This window comes from Lemur catta, chromosome 23 (assembly GCF_020740605.2).
Source record: "Lemur catta isolate mLemCat1 chromosome 23, mLemCat1.pri, whole genome shotgun sequence".
In the NCBI taxonomy this organism is placed as follows: Eukaryota; Metazoa; Chordata; class Mammalia; order Primates; family Lemuridae; genus Lemur; species Lemur catta.
The window spans coordinates 28,368,738-28,383,109 of NC_059150.1; the positions used below are offsets into that span (position 1 = coordinate 28,368,738).

At 39.2% G+C, this 14,372-nt stretch overlaps 1 pseudogene; it reads left to right on the plus strand.

The window, feature by feature from the left end:
• The first annotated feature begins 2,952 nt into the window (after nucleotides 1-2,952).
• On the plus strand, nucleotides 2,953-3,542 carry LOC123626834 (annotated as a pseudogene).
• The last annotated feature ends 10,830 nt before the right edge of the window (nucleotides 3,543-14,372 follow it).

Sequence of the window (14,372 nt, forward strand, 5' to 3'; positions counted from 1 at the left end):
TCCATTCTTTACTATTGCCTATTCTTATAAATAATTGGATTAAATATTTTTATTTCTGGAAATGTACATGGCCATTATGTTTCCTAATTATTGCATCTATGGCCATATATTTCTGTTGCTTCACGTATGAATGACAAATGGCTGAGTTTAAATGCGGCGAGTCGCAAATCTTTTTTTCTAATCACTGTACACAATTATTTTCTGGTGTTTGATATTTGAAGGTAAGGTATGAACGTTCTGATTTTTAAAGTTTTTAATTTTTTTTCTTTGCCAGGATGCTATTTTGTTCTGTCTGTTTTAATTTCAATACTTTTAATCTCTAATTAATAGAATCACTTTTGTCAGATATAAATGTGAAAATTACAGCAATTAATTTGATAGCTATTCTCTTGAGAATCGGATGTGCTTTTTATTTTTACAGCATCTTTTGTAAATATATTTGAAATAATGATAGACCTAGCTAGAGAAAGTCAAGAAGCAGTATTAAATTCTGAATATAAAGTTATCTCTTAACAAAAGACAGTGAGAATCCCATTGAATCTCTCTCTCTCTTTCTTCATGGTGAATTCTTGCCTTGAATGGGTTTCATCATAAAAGTCGAGTTCAAATTCTAGTTCCAATTTTTGTTGTTGTTGCTGTTGTTTCAAACTCTTAGGGCCTGTGAGTACCTAATCTTTCTTAAGTAGATTTCATGTAGGTCTTGGGTTTTATGCAAGTACCTTAGATAAGTACCTTATCTTGCTATCTTGAATTCCTAAAGCAGCAATCTTCTTTTCTTATGCTGGGATCCTAACTTCAGTTATTTTGCTAGCATTCAATATATTATCTAATTTGAAATGTGTAAAATGTTATAAAATGTAAGATATTTTAAAATAAAGTTATAATGCTATGTGTATATATGTACATGTGTAATTTTATTTTTAAAACACCTTTGTATCCTTTATGTTGCTGCAGTAGTTATTGGATATATACATGGACTGTGATGTTTGTGGCAAACTCTAAGGTTGCCCCAGTGGTCTTCTTCTACTGGGATCCTTATTATTCCCCCATGCCTTTAGTGTGGACTGGACTCATTGATCCACTTCTAACAAATACAGTATGACAGAACCTATGGGATGTGACTCTGAAATTAGGTTAGGAAGAGATGGCAGCTACTGTCTTGGCTGTCTCTGCTCTTCCCTGTGTTGCCTGTCCAGAGGCAACACACTTGCCCTGTCACTGGGCAACCCCTGGAGATGCCCCCATGAGAGAATTCAGGGCCTTCCAAAAACCATATGAGTGAGGTAGGGTAAAGACTCAAACTATCAGTCAAACTTTCAGGAAAGGCCAAAGTCTTGCTGAGGGCTTGCCTGCAACTTCATAAGAAAACTTGAGCCAAAGACATCTAGGTAAGATGTGTCTGGTTTCCTCTTCCACAAAAATGGCGAGCAAAAGATGTTGGTTGTTTTGACCTTCCAAGTTTTGGAATAATGTGTCTCACAACATCAGATTAAAAAATACATTACTTCCCTAATTATACTATTCTTCTTTCCAACTTAGTAATAGACATAGTCCCACATGTTGAGTTGAGAGAACCTATTAGAATACACAAATACTCATTTAATCATCAATAAAGGATCCTGCAGATAGAAATTGCATGCTTTACATCAAACAACATCAACAGAATGCCCATTTCAGGAGTTAGTTCAACAGAAGAATAAAGGCAAAAATGACACTTTTTAAAGTCAAAGTAATTATCCAAATTAACTATGTCAATAGAGGGTGTAAAACACCATCCCCATGCCAACCTCCATTCTCATCACTTTAGTGAATTGACTTTGTTTCTTCTTGATTTTCCATGGTTCTTCTTTACCATTTTAAATTCACGTTATTTTTGGTTTTGTCGTTGTTGCATTGTTATTCCCTTTTATAAAAATTCAACAGGAACTAAGCTTTATTCACATGAAGGCAAGAACTAAATTTGGAGTAGTTACAGTATTCTTAATTTCTCTTTATTGCTAGTTTTTAAAAACAATAGAAATTGTTACACTAATACATTTTAGGATGCAATTTCTTTGCTTATTGTCAATAATAAAAGTAAAAAGATATAATTTGTGAAGATTTTAGGTGTCATTTTTGGGGGGTTATTACACAGACAGTAACAAAATCAATTTCTTTGGAAGCTACTCTAACACTTTGAAGTCATTAGGAAGAATATTTCATCATTCCAAAGGAAACAAACAAACAAACAATCTAATTGTGATTTAGGATGATTCTGTGTTTCCAAATTTATTTTCCCAAATATTCCTGCATTCTATATTACCCTTAGATACATATCTTTTTAAGTGTTTACTTTGGTGCTTTCAGGCAACTGAGAAGGCTACCATGATAGCAGCTTTCAAAATGTCATTAAATTTTAAAGCAACATGTTGGATAGGAAGCTCATGAAGTCAAAAAATCAGGATTCTAAATGCTGTCATACTATATATGTAATAATGTCGAGTGAAAATAATTCTTGCAGCTTTTTATATTGACTTAAAAATACATAGATTATTAATTTTCAATTTCATTTAAACTAGAGCAAATTTAACTTGACAAAACAAATTGCATTTCTAACCACAGAATTTTATAAAGAAAGCAGGTCTTCATTTACATGTAATCTCAAACTTCTAAGGTCTGTTGTGTCCTTTTAAAAATATTTAGGAAAGTTTTAAGCCACAAAGTAAGTAGTCTGTATATTAATATCTGGGTAAAAGTCATAGTATTTTGACTTATCCAGTTGTAGATCACTGTTGCACAATAGTCTAATGCTTTCCGGTGCAACACTGAAATACAACACGTGCAAGTATAAAATATCTCCAAGGATCCCTCTCTTCATTTCATGCTAAAAATGTTTGGTTAATGGAGTCCTCTTCCTGGCTGGCATGGGCCTCCTTGTTGTCAATGACTTCTGTTTCAGAACTGCTGATAGCAATGTCTTCAAGGAATCCCAAAATTGGAGACCCTGCCCCAACTTCCAAGCCACACCATCTAGCATAGATGGTCAGTTCAAAGATACCAGCCTATCTGACTAGAAAGGAAAGTATGTTGTGTTCCTCTTTTACCCCCTTGACTTCACCTTTGTCTGCCCCATGGAGATCACTGCTTTCAGTGATAGGGCAGAAGAATTTAAGAAACTTAACTGTCAAGTGATTGGTGCTTCTGTGGATTCTCACTTCTCTCACCTGGGGTGGCTCAACACACCTTAGAAGCAAAGAGGACCAGGGACCCATCAACATGCCCTTGTTGTCAGACCCCAAGTGCACCGTTGCTCAGGATCTTAAATGCTGATGAAGGTGTCTTGTCCAGAGGCCTCCTTATTACTGACGATAAGGGTGCCCTTAGACAGATCACTGTAAATGACCTCCCTTTGATCCCTGTGTGGATGAGACTCTGAGGCTAGTTCAGACATTCCAGTTCACTGACAAACACAGGGAAATCTGCCGAGCTGGCTGGAAGCCTGGCAGTGACACCATCAAGACTGCCATCCAAAGAGCAAAGAATATTTCTCCAAGCAGAAATGAACACTGGGCCATTTTAGTGCTGGGCTGCAGTGAGCAGCCATGAGAACAAAACCTCTTTTGTATTTATTTTTCCGTGTGTAAAACACAAGACACAAGTCTTTAGATTCCCTGAGATGTGGTGTGTTGCAAGACAGGCCTTCCTTGCAGGGGTTGGGGAGGCCAGGCTTTGCTCCCTGTGGGGCCGGCCATCGGACTCGCATGGTGTAGCAGCACAGGGAACCAGCCCACTGATCTTTTGTAGTCTCTATTAAACTTGAACTGAGGAAAGAAAATATTAAGTTGATACTGACCTATGGGAACTCACATAAAGTGACCAACACAGTCAGTTTTGGGCAGAGGTACAAAGAGTTAAAATTAATGCAATTATATTCATCAACAGTATTTCCCACTTTTATCAATCAAGTATGGAATTTAAGTTGTATTCAAAACTCTCTGAAAAATGTTTGAAACCACAAAAGTGAAGATATTATCAATGTAAGATCAGTCCATTGTTAAAACATTCTCATAACAAGGAAAAAATATTTTTTTCTTCTTTTTTTTTAATTTCAGAATATTACAGGGGCACAAATATTTTTGAGTTAGCTCTGGAAGAGGCTTCAGAAAGTCTCGGTATTCTGCAAACAAGATAATTTCCCACTCGATTTCCCACTTGTTTAGAATAAAGTTTGAACTAGTTTGCTAGAGACGCCATAACAAAACACTGCAACTGGCAGTTTAACCAAGAAAACCCTATTGCCTCACAGTTTTGAATGCCAGAAGTCCAAGGTCAGGGAGTCAGCAGGGTTGGTTCCCTTTGTCGTGAGGGAGAGTCATTCCATGTCTCTTTCCTGGCTTGGGTGTTTGCTGGCAATCTTTGGTGTTCCTTGGTTTTGCTGCATCAACCCGATTGCTTCCTTTGTCCTCACCTGGCACTCTCGCAGGTGTATGTCTGTGCCTCAGTCTCCCCTTTATATAAAGGTACCAGTCAGATTGGGTTAGGGGCCCACTCTACTGCAGTGTGACCTCACGTTAACTGATTATACCTGCAATCACCCTACTTTCCAATTCTGAGGTATTTGGCTGTTAAGAGTTTACCACATTAACCTCAGGGTTGCACGGTTCAACCATAGCAGTGTTCTAATTGCTCTAAAACGCCATCGAATAAATGGAAAAGAATACATTTTCACCAAACCTAAGTCATAGATGAGAGTTTTAGGCTATTTATGGGCACAGGGTGGAGAGGAACCACACAGGAGGAGGATAAGTTGCTGTGTCATTTTTATTTTATCTTTTAATATTGGACAGGGAATATCTTTCTTGTTATTTAAGCATCGAGCCTCTCCACTTTTTACTATTTAGTGTGAGTATTCCACATTAATTCTCCTTCAGCTAAATAATACTACAGTATTATTTTTGAGAATAGGAAAATAAATAAATGGAAAAACATAAATTATGAAACAAAAGTAAAACTTGAATTCTACAAATTCTTGCGGAAATCTTTTTGCACTGCCCTTCAGTGAACACTGAATCTTCATTACACTGAAGCTTTGTTACCTAGAGACTTCAGTACATTGTGTTACCTTTTCCTTACTCTGGTCTAGATAGAGGTTAGGAGACATAAAATACTGACCCCGGAATACCAGCGAGAGAGCAGAATACGGTGAAAACGTAGAGGAAATACACAGACCATGTCACGGGCCAAATGTGTCTCCCCAAATCCGTATGTGGAAGCACTAACCCCCAGGGCGGTGGTCTTAGGAGGTGAAGCTTTGGGGAGGTAATTAGGTTTAGATAAAGTTATGAGGGCGGGTCCCCACGACTGGATGGTGGCCCAGGGCTCTCTCCCACCAGGTGAGGATGCAGCAGGAAGAAATAGTCCACGGGCCGAGAGCAGGGGCCTCTCCGCGGCCCTAGCGGCACCGCAGACTGTGGGGCACGTCCGCTGTTGAAGCCGCTGGGTCCGCGGCGTTTGTCCCGCGTCCTGTGGGCCGCGAGGCCCGGGTCACAAACGCAGGGGCCGAGCTGAGCACGCAGCTGGGCGGCTCGCAGGGGGCTGCGGCATCCACGCGGGCGCGGGGAGCAAAGGCCGGTTGCGGGTGTCCCGCGCTCGCTGCGGGCCGGGCGCTTAAGGAGCAAACGCGCCGCGGGCAGCTGCGGCCCCGCCGCGAAGGGAGGCCCCGGGCGCCCGTGCGCGGCCTCAGGCCAGACAGCAGCTGCGGCCCTCGCTGTGCGGAAACCTCGGGACAGGGGCAGGGGACGGGCGACCGGGGGACGGGCGACCGGGTAAAGCCAGCAGGGACGGTTTCTTAACCCTGAGAGAGCAAGTCTCAGGGCTGCTGGGGAGGGACGGAGTGTAGCTAGGGTGTCTCTCCTGCCATGGCCAGGAACTCAGCTTTTAAGGTTTCTTTTGGGGCCCTTTGGCCACGAGGGGTTCCGTTTGGGCACTATGTGTGCCGGGGGTTAGGACTTTATTTTAATTTTTCAGTCCCAAACTAAGACAGGATCATACTTTAAATATAACACCGTGAACCTAAGCATTAATCATACACTGAAGCATGTTTCTGAGAGATGTTCTTTATGTCCACCACGCATAACTGTTATTTGTAAAGTGCATTCGATAGAACAGAAGAAACACAGCTGAGCTGGAGGGCTCCTGGTGACTTTGGAGTCTCATGTTGCTGACAGGGACGTCAGAGCACAGTGCCAACCTGAAGAAACGCACCTGAGAACATCGTCTCTAAATGTGCTGGGTTAACTCAGGAAGAGGAATGAGGATTATAGCCCGGAATGCATGAAATGACAAGCCACTGGTGCAGTCAGTGAGGGAAGGATAAAGAGGAGCTTTTATTTGCAAAAAGGGATTTATGAAAGCTGCTTAGAGTTCGTTGGTTCCAGAGGTTGAAAGCCAGAGTTGTCAGTTTGTTGGCAGAGACGTCATCACGAAGCAAGAATTCTTCCTAGAACATCTTATCTGGATTACTGCAGTCCTAAAGATCATCCACTGATAAACCTCCTCAAAGCAGCACATGTGTGAAGGATGGGAAAGAGTTCTTAGAAAGTCCTTGGAAACAGATTTTATCTCAGATATGTAAACATGAGCCTCTTCTCCTTTGGTCTTCCTGGCCCTGTTTTGTCTATGTCTGACAAAAGTGATCTCATCCTGGTATCTGCAACTTTCACAGCAGCACAATAAACATTTCCTTCAAAGACACACATCTAGAATTGTTGAAAGTATGGCCATTGTTTTATCTTGTTCATTTATCTATAGTAATGTCTCATTTTATGTCCTATGGGTACGATTTCTTAGGTAATTTTTTTAACTTTCAAAATAGATGAATTATGTTTCCAGTTATGATGAAAGAAGGCTGCATTAACAAACAGAAACCTGATTAACCAAGTGCAAGTAATATTTGAACAATTACTTCTGAAATTAAAATAATTATTACATAATTGTCAGGGATCAGGTTGGTAATCTTGTTTGTTCTCGGTCCTTGGTGTGCTGTTGGCCAAAGAATGGCCAGACACACCAAAAGCAAGGTAAGCACAAAAGAAGGTTTACTGAGGATAGAAAGCTAGGATTACAGAGCAAGAGCAAGATATGGGTTTACAAAGGGAGAGCAAGATATGTGCACCACAGACAAGGAATGGACCCCTTGTTGTGACAAAAAGGCCTTGGTTATGGTCTGGGTCTTGTTTTATAGTCTCTGGATTGGGCCCTCCTCGTAGCTCAGACGTCACCATGGAACCGCTTTGGTACAGCTGGGCATTACATGACCTGAGTCTCACTATGCATGCCCATCTCCCATGAGCCTCTGTGAAAGCCTGTTGTTCTGGGTCCTTTTCCAGACTGTACCATACCTGTGCTGCTTGGCCCCTGGGCTAGAGCCCTCTGCATTCTTCTGCAGTTGGTGCGCTCAGTTCTGATTGGCAGATTCATTCCTCCCCTAGTGTGGCAGTAGCCCACCTTGTCCTCAGGAGAGGACGGAGGTCCCTAGCTGTCTACCTAACATAATTATTTGACTTCAAATGGACTGCATTTTATTTAGCCCATCAACAAATAAATGTCATAGCATCTTACCATGTATAAATAAAACCTGGTATAGCCTTTTCATTTTATTTATAAACAGCTATATGGTTAGCATTTCATTTTAAGTACATCCATCACAGTTTATAGAACTAGCTTTTGGTGTCAACAGACAAAATCTGTAATGAGTTATGATCAGAAAAAGGAATACAGATGTACTGTACATGAAGTTCTCCTTTCCTCATTAGTGCAGCAGATGTTTGGATGACAGTTTGAATGATGTTTTAGAGTTTATTCTAGATCGCTTTTATAATTTATGGAAGTTTAGTTTAGAGCTTCCCATATTAATCTTCAGTTCACTTTTCAAAGAAACAAGATAAAATAATCTTAAACAAATCACTTATTATATTTTTAAAACATGACTCTCTGTAAAAAGACCAAATAACCAAATAATGTAAGTTATTTGATACAAATGCGTCTGAAAAAATAAAAGATATTAAATTATATTTCAACATATAAATATATTATGATTTTTGAAAATCTGTATGAAGACTATTATAACACTTCCCAGCGGACATAAAGAGGACCTATATATCTTTACAATATTTTCAGCTGTGAATTTTTTAAAATTTTATTACCAATAGTACTTTTATATTTACAGGGTACAATATAATGTGTTGATGTATGTTTATAGTATAGAATGATTAAATCAGGCTAATTAACAAATCTAACACATCGCATACTTATTTTTTGTAATGAAAGTGTTTAAAATCTACACTTTTAACAATATAAAATATACAATGCGGTATTATTTATTATACTTGTCATTCTGTGCAATAGGTCACTAAAGCTTAGTCCCCTTCTTAACAAAACTTTGTTAAGAAAACAATATATATCTCAAGCATATTTCTGAATGGGAAGTTTAAATTATCCCCCAATCCACTTATACAATTAATATAATACAAATGAAAGCCTGAGTAATTTATGTTAGAAGAGAATTGAAAGTTCTTAGAATTATTCCAATTTCATTGTGTAAGAAAACGAAATGTAGTAGGAGCCTAGTAAGATTTGGAGTATAGGAATAACATACTATGGAATAATTTGTTTTAAATTTCATTAACATGAAGTATGATGTTTTTGTTACTGCTACAAAAATTGGCATACATAATAAGAGAAGAGAATAAACTACACAATCGTAATAATATATAAATGTAGTATGTGATACAGTAGTATTTGAATGACAAAAACAATACTTCATCATATTGAATCTAAGTTAACTCCTGATGCAACATGGAGTTAAAGTTTTAAAAATCAATCATAAAATACTAGAAAAAAATAGGCGAACATTTATCTGGATTGGGTGGCTTAATATAAAAAATAAATAAATAGAAATAAAAAAACAGGAATACAGGACCAGGAAGATCTTACCGTTTCCCTCAGCTTGACTGACCTTCTTCAGACAGGCTTCTTCACCACTCTAGGCCAATAACTTTCGTTCTTTACAGCATTTTCTTTCTTTTTTTTTAATTTCAGCTTATTATGGGGGTACAAAAGTTTAGGTTATGTATATTGCCCTTCCTCCCCACCCCCAGTCAGAGCTTCAAGTGTTTCCATTCCCCATTATTGGGCATCTACCCAAAAGAACAAAAGTCATTATATAAAAAAGACATCTGCACCCGAATGTTTTTTTTTTTTTTTTTGAGACAGAGTCTCACTTTGTTGCCCAGGCTAGAGTGAGTGCCGTGGCATCAGCCTAGCTCACAGCAACCTCAGACTCCTGGGCTTAAGCGATCCTCCTGCCTCAGCCTCCCGAGTAGCTGGGACTACAGGCATGAGCCACCATGCCCGGCTAATTTTTTTGTATATATATTTTTAGTTGGCCAGATAATTTCTTTCTATTTTTGGTAGAGACGGGGTCTCACTCTTGCTCAGGCTGGTCTCGAACTCCTGACCTCGAGCGATCCACCCGCCTCGGCCTCCCAGAGCTAGGATTACAGGCGTGAGCCACCGCGCCCGGCCCTGCACCCGAATGTTTATAGCAGCACAATTCACAATCTCAAAGATGTGGAAACAACCCAAATGCCCATCAATACATGAGTGGATTAGTAAAGTGTGGTATATGTATACCATAGTATTACTCAGCTATAAGAAATAATGGTGATATAGAATCTCTTATGTTTTCCTGGATAGAGTTGGAACCCATTCTACTTTACAGCATTTTCTTTAGAAAATGTATCACTGAAAATCCTGTCTCTGCTTCTTTAAAATGTAAATATTTTTAAAAGACTCTTACTTTCTTTAACAAATTAGGAATGCTGTTCTCAAGGACCATGGAGCCATCCCTTTGAGAAGGAACATCTAGAAAGATAGGGCCCCTGTCTCCCAGTCAGGAGACAAGAAGCCTGACTTCAGCAAAGGTGTGGAGTTCCTTGTTCCAACATGTAAATCTCCACTAGTAAAGAAAGGAGAAAGTATATTTTTCTTTGAGTAAAGCCAATTAGCAAACAGATTGAGCAAGATCTTCTCCTCACCCCAGTTCTTAAAACCCTATCATTTTTTTCTCATTGTTTCAACAGAATTAAATTCAGACTGAGTTCTGGCTTTTGGCCCCTATGGCAATGTTTTTTTTTGCTTGTTTGTTTTTAGATCAAAATGTTAAGGAGGTACAAATGTTTCTGTTACATGGATACTTTGTATAACGCTTAAGTCAGGGCTTTCGGTGTGCCCCTACCAGAATAGGGTTCATTGTGCCCAATAGGTAAGTTTTCATCTGTCACCCAGGCTCCCACCCTCTCCCCTTCTTGGTTCCCAGTGTCCTTTATGTCTCTTTGTTCCCGTGTGTGCCCGTCCTTTAGCTCCCACTTATTAGTGAGAACATGTGGTGTTCGCTCTCCTATGCCTAACACGCTTCATCTAGCTTGATGGTTTCCAGTTCCATCCCAGTTGCTGCAAACACCATCATTTCATTCCCTTTTATGGTTGAGAAGTACTTCATGATATATTAATATACAGACATATGTACCGCATTTTCTTTAAACACTCATGAATTGATGGGCGCTTAGGTTGACTCCACATCTTTGCAATTGTGACTCATGCTGCGATAAGCATTTGGATGCAAGTGTCTTTTTAATAACATGATTTCTTTTTCCTTGGGTTGATACTCAGTAGTAGGATTATTAGGTAGATAGTGAGGAAAATCTGGCTGTCCTAGGGACAAAAGCAGGCACCTTACCTTGGTGCTGCCTTGAGTGATTGCCACACCCGGAGCAAGGAGGAACATCCTGCGGGTCTGCAGGAGAAACCAGGGACTTCCCCAGCTCACAGCCCAGACAGCCCAGGCACAAGCGGGTCTGGAAAGTGACCTGGAGTAACCTCAGGCTAATTATCTTGTCATTAACCGTCCACCAAAGTGGTTCAATGGTGATATTTGAACTTTGAGAAGGGCTCAATCTGGGTAATATAAAACAGGACCCCAGACCATAACCAGGGCCACTGGTCATGACAGAGGGCCCATTTGTCATCTGTGCCCTTGCTCTTCCTCACTCCCCTTTCTTCACGCTTTGCTTTCGGTGCGTCTGGTCATTCTTCAGCGGAGAGCACACCCAGAACCGAGAACAGGCTGCTGGCCTGCCAGGACTGCTGGATCGAGTGGTAGTTCTACATTTATTGCTTTGAGGGACGTCCATGCTGTTTTCCACAGAGTTGTTCTGTTGGAGCTCCACCAACAGTGTCCAATTGTTCCTTTCTGCATCCACGCCAGCATCTATTGTTTTTTGACATTTTAATAATGGACCTTCCGCTAGTGATGAGGCAGTATCTTACTGAAGATTTAATTTGTTTTTCCCTGATGATTAGTGATGCTGAGTATTTTTTATATGTTTTTGGCTATTTGTCTATATTCTTTTGAAAAACTTCTGTTCATGTCTTTTGCCCACTTTTTGATGGGGTTGTTTGTTCTGTTCTTCCTGATTTGTTTGAGTTCCTTGTAGATCCTGAATATCAGTTATTTGTTGGATGTAGTTTGTGAATATTTTCTCCTATTATGTATGTTGTCTACTCACTCTGTTGATTATTTCTTTTGGTGTGCAGAAGCTTTTTAATTTATTTAAGTCTTTGTTTCACTTTTCGAAGAATCAACTTTTCGTTTTATTGATCTTTCTTTTTTTGTTTCCATTTGTTTAGTTCTGCTTTTTTTAATTTTTTTTATTTCAGCATATTATGGGGGTACAAATGTTTAGATTACATATATTGCCTTTGCCCCACCTGAGTCAGAGCTTCAAGCGTGTCCATCCCCCAGGCTGTGTGCACGGCACCCATCAGGTGTGTATATACCCCCCCATCTGCCCAACACCTGATGAATGTTATTACTATATGTGCACTTAAGTGTTGATCAGTAAATACCAATATTATGGCAAGTACATGTGGTGCTTGTTTTTCCATTCTTGGGATACTTCCCTTAGTAGAATGGGCTCTATTTTGAGCTTTCTTATTTCCTTTCTTCTGCTGACTTTGGGTTTGATTTCTTCTCTTTCTAGTTCCGTGATATGTGACATTAAGTTGTTAATTTGTGATCTTTCTATCCTTTTTATTTAAGCATTTAAGGCTATGAACTTCCCCCTTAGGGCTGCTTTTCTGGTATCCCATAGATTTTGAAACCTTATGTCCCCTTTGTGGTTCAGTTTGAGGGATCTTTTGAGTTTTGTCATTATTTCATCATTGACTCAAGGATTGTTCAGCAGCAGTTTAATTTCCATAATTTTGTGTAGATTTGAATGTTTCTCTTGGAATTGGCTTTTAGTTTTATTCCCCTGTGGTCTGAGAAAATATATAGTATGATTTCAACTGCTTTGGGGCATGATCAATGTCCCAAAGACATGATCAATCTTGGAAAATGGCCCATGTATTGATGAGAAGAATGTATATTCAGTGGTATTTGGATAGAATGTTCTATAAATGTCTGTTAGGTCAATTTGTTTTAGAGTCCAGCTTAAGTCCAGTGTTTATTAATTTTCTGTTCAATGATTTGTCCAGTTCTGTCAGTGGGATGTTGAATTCCCTGGCCATTAAGATGCTACTGTTTATTTGCTTAGATCTTATGGTAGTTGCTTTATGAATATGGGAACTCCTGTTTCAGGCACATGTATATTAGGATTGTTATGTCTTCTTGTTGAATTGCTCCCTTTACCATTATATAAGAATCATCTTTGTCTTTTTTTAACCGTTGTTGATTTAAAGTGTATTTATCCCATATGAGTGTGACTACACTTACTCACTTTTAGTTTCCATTTGTGTGGAGTAATTTTTTTCCGTATCTTTCCCTTGAGTCTGCACAAGTCTTTGTGGTTTAGATGTGTTTCTTGGAGACAGTAAATCATTGGTTTGTGTTTTTTGATCCATTCAGCCAGTCTATGAAGCAGTCAGATTGTTCACGTTCAGTGTTAATATTGATCTATGGGATACTGTTCTGTTTATCATGTTGGTTGATACCTTGTCATTGTGTTTTCCCTCTTGTGTTATTGTTTTATAAGAGCTGTGAGCTTTAACTTTTGTATGTCTTTACACTATTGGGTATCTAATTCACTGTTCCACATATAATGCACTTTTGAGCATGTCCTGTAGGGCAAGTCTAGTTGTAACAAATTCCCCTAGTGTTTGCTTGTCTTGAAAATTCTTTATTTCTCCATCATTTATGAAACTTAGTTTTGCAGGGTACAAACTTCTTGAATGGAAGTTGTCCTACTTAAGAAAACTAAAAATGGGGCCCCAGTCCCTTTGGCTTGTAAGGTCTCTACTAAGTCTGCTGTTAGCTTGATGGGTTTTCCTTTGTATGTTGTTGCTTTCTTCTTGCATCTTGTTGAATTTTCTCCTTCATTTTTACTTTGACAAGGTTGCTGACTGTCTTGAAGATGTTCTATTTGCTATGTGTCTTTTCAGTGTTCAATGATCATCTCGTATCTTGATATTTGAATCTCTAGCATTACTAGGGAAGTTTTCAATAATTCACTTGAATAAGTTTTTCATACTTTTTGCTTTTTCTTATGCTCTCTCTGGGATACATATAATTTTTATATTGGCTTTTTTTACATAGTCCCATATTTCTCTGGGTGTTTGTTCATTCTTCTTTATTCCTTTTTCTGCACCTTTGACTAACTGGGTTTGTTCAGAAGCCTTGACTTCAGGCTGAGATTCTTTCTTCTATTTGGTCTAGCCTATAGCTGAAGCTTTCTACTGTATTTTGTAATTCCCTAAATGACTCTTTCATTTCTTTAGGTTCCACTATATCCTTTTTTGTGCTATCTCTTTAGTAAAATGTTCATATTTTTCATTCATGTCTTGAATTTTTTTTCACGTCCTTGTTTTAGTTTTTGCTTTTCTCTTCAATCCAATTCATCTTATTTGCCATCTGTATTTTGCATTCCATTTCCGACATTTCAACAATTTGCTTTTGGATAGGGTTTGTTGCTGTGGATCTATTGTGATCCTTTGGGGGTGTCAAACTAGATTGTTTTTTCATGTTGCCAAAATTCTTTTGCTGGTTTCTTACTCTCTGAGACTTCTTCTCTCAGCTCAGGGCTGATGGGTTGGAAGCACACCTGTTCTCTTTGCTGGGAACTCTCCTGCTTGGTGAGAAGAAGGACACGTTTCTACGTAGTTTTTGTGTCCTGCTCCAGAGCACTGAACCACCAGGAGAGGGGCGGAGCACCGAAAGCCTGTAACACAGATGTTCGCCTGCGGTTGTCGCAGTCTAAGTATGTGCTGGAGGATATTCCTACAGATTTGTTGGTTTGTCCCCGGGCCACTGTTGGAAGCTTTGAGGAGGATGGTGT